The sequence below is a fragment of the Oryzias melastigma genome, linkage group LG3 (genome assembly GCF_002922805.2).
Source record: "Oryzias melastigma strain HK-1 linkage group LG3, ASM292280v2, whole genome shotgun sequence".
In the NCBI taxonomy this organism is placed as follows: domain Eukaryota; kingdom Metazoa; phylum Chordata; class Actinopteri; order Beloniformes; family Adrianichthyidae; genus Oryzias; species Oryzias melastigma.
In genome coordinates, this window is record NC_050514.1 from 12,400,068 (window position 1) to 12,403,215 (window position 3,148).

The window sequence follows — 3,148 nt, forward strand, 5'->3', positions numbered from 1 at the left end:
TCATTTCTCATATAAAAAATAATCCAATGAGACATATTCAAACATCTGGATTTTGCTCATATCTATAAAGCTCTATTTTGATTATTCATACTTATCCCGTATTTTCTAAAGAGTACATCTCATTTTTTATTTAAACCCTCAAACATCACTTAAGGTAGTAGTTATATACTGTTATTTATCCAGGAAAAAAAAAATTAAAGGGTAACTTAACAGGAGAGTTGGAGGCTGACTCCACTCTTAACCCAGATTTGAAACATGCAAGAAAAGAGATGAGCTGAGCGGGGAGGTGTGGTTTGGATCTGTGATTGACAGTAACAGTGAGGTTAGCTTGAGGTAACATAGTCCCTCAGTGTCTTCAATATCGAGAGTGGTACCGGGCAAAGTGATGCTACTATCTCCACAGAACTTTGTGTAGAGGTGAAAGATTTTTCTCCTCCACCTTATCCCGAGGTAGGCGCTCATGGTCCAGACCAAAGAGGACCTGGGTCTGGGTGGTAAAATGATGCTAGCATCATACGCTATTAAAGGCTAACGTATTAATTAAAACAAACAATTCAGAGTGAAACGTTCATTGCAAATCCATCACCAGGACAGAGTTTGCTGGATTCAGTGCCAATTGCACTAAACCACTGTTGCCTAACCCCCGAGTCCACTGGAAAGTTGTGCAAGCCAGTAGATTTTTGACGACCGAAAGCTATACCTCTATGACCCACGCTAAAGCTAACATGATAACGACCGACCGTTACAGAATCAAATATGGGTGGAGCTTTAATACTGGAGCTGCAGAGCATGGTGATGTGAAACTTCTGAAATGACATGGGACTTACACCAGTTGACAAATCACAAAATTAAACTGTAGGCTACTACATTGTTTTAACCTGTAGGGGGCAGCACACAGGTGGTTTTAGACTATAATTTCAGTAAATTTAACAAATTCCTTTTAAATTGTCAAAATGTGTCAATGACCAACAGACAGGACTTTTAAAGGCTCATTTATAGTGGTCAACTACCAAAAAAATTGATTTTGGTTACCCTTTGAGAACAAGTTCCTTTTTATAAACATGCCTGGGAATCGTCTTATAATTTCCCTACAACCTCATATGTTTATATTCAGTGTATTTGTCAATCTCTTTACAGACACTTTTTCTAATTTTCTCTGGTATCTATATTTGGCTTTTATGCATTTAGAGACACTTTTGGTTTGTGGAAAACATCAGATGTAATGTTGCGAAGAAGGATTTATGGCTTTCCTATGCGCACTTTTTACTTTTATAGTGCCTATTTATTAAAAAGCCAATGATTTCAACGTTTTTAGTAAGACTGTGTTTTTGATTTTTTTCTAAACATGTAACTCTGTATGAGTTATGATGTAATCACTAGGCACTGGAGAGATGCGGTAACCGGTCTAGAGATGCTAAAATATGTATGTATGATCAAACTAAAAGTTCAGTTTAGAGAAGGATTTATGTGTTCTAAAAAGAAAAGTGAAAGTATTTGAGAAAAACTGTAAACATCCTGTCAGTGAAATTCACTCACTGCAAAATATCCGTATCATTGAAACAAGCAAGCATATTTCTAGAAAATCTGATCCCAGATTCACTGAGGGCTCTCAGGAGTGTCTTCTCCACAAACCAGTCAAAGATGAAAGCTCATAAGTGATGTTTGATAGGTGCATTTTTCCCCGTTTTGCCATCAATCATTTCTGGCTCACTGTGCTCAGAGATTTAGGTTTTACTTTGAAAATAGAGGACTAAGATTTAAAAGTTGGCAAAGCCAATAAATACATAGATAATTGGACTTGGAAGAGGAGTAGACTAATTAGAAAAGTGTCAGCTGTCACAGCTGAACCAACCATGAAAAACAGATGTCTTGTCTTATGTTTGGATGGTTAAAAGAGCAAAACATTTTCCCTTTCAATGTGAGATGATTTTAGAGATTTTTTTTTAAATAAAAAATAAATAAATGTGTTTTCCCATTTTATTACGTGTATCCATATATTTTGTGAAGGCTCCAAATAAAATTAATAGTTCTAATACATGCTGCAGGGGAAAAAAAAGATAAAATAAAAAAAGATGGACTTAATTGAATAAAAAGAAATGTAGGTTACAGAGATTATTCTTGAAATATAGGAGGAAGCTAAATTCAGTGCTCACCAGTTTGCTTACATTTTGCTGAGGTTGTCTTTTGCACAGCATAGGTTGTAAAGAAGTGGCAGAATCGGATTTTCAATTAGTGGGGAGAAGTAACTCATTAGGAAATGATTACAGTCTCACATCCATGTGAATCCCTGCAGAGCAGTCTGGCTGCTCCGTGGTCCCAGGTTGCAGATTGGAAATCTGGGGAGGAGGAAAGTGAAGCACGTCACTCTGCACCTGTTATTCTTCATCAAACTTCTCTCCAGCAGCTGCAGCCACTTGAAAAGCAAGGTTAAATGCAAGTATCCATCATTAAGAAAACATGTTTTTTTTTTTAGTTTGCTGTTTTGCCACCATGAGGAACTAAAAAAATTAAAATTGAGGGGAAGTTAGACTTAAAGACAGCTGCATAGGATTGTGCTGTGCTTCCTCCCCATGGTTTTATTTCTGCTTTTGGGAACGTATTTTCTGAAGCACATCTTCACAACATTTTGTGAGTGAAGTACAAAGAAAAAAAAACAGAGGCTATGTCCAAATTTCCTAATGTCTAAAAATAAAAAAACAGTATTTTGTGCAGGATTATTGCTCAGGATTTTTAAAGCAGATCAAACAGATGCTCACTAGTTTTTGTGATGGTATGAGGGATATTTTCTTGGCACATTTTGGGCCCCTTAGTACCAATTGAGTATTGAGTATTGTTCCTGACCATGTCCATCTCTTTATGACCACAGTGTACCATCTTCTGTTTCTACTTCCACCAGGATAAGGCACCATGTCATAAAGCTGGAATCTTCTCAGACTGGTTTCTTGAACATGACAATGAGTTCACTGGACTCAAGTTCTCCACAGTCACCAGACCTCAATCCAATAGATCATCTTTGGGATGTGGTGGAATGGGTGATTGATGGAAAGTCAGCCAACAAATCTGCAGAAACTGTGTGATACTATCATGTCAATATAGAGCAAAGTCTCTGAGGAACGTTCCCAGTACCTTGTTGAATCTATGCCACCAA

The 3,148-nt window shown here is 37.2% G+C and overlaps 1 long non-coding RNA gene across 1 annotated transcript in view; it reads right to left on the minus strand.

Annotated features, from left to right (window-relative positions):
* Positions 1 to 2,633, minus strand: part of LOC118597946 — a 7,874-nt gene extending 5,241 nt beyond the window's left edge. The window contains exon 1 of the long non-coding RNA XR_004946975.1: positions 2,166 to 2,633. This is a non-coding gene — a long non-coding RNA (uncharacterized LOC118597946). The remainder of the gene's footprint in view (positions 1 to 2,165) is intronic.
* Positions 2,634 to 3,148: the final 515 nt, after the last annotated feature.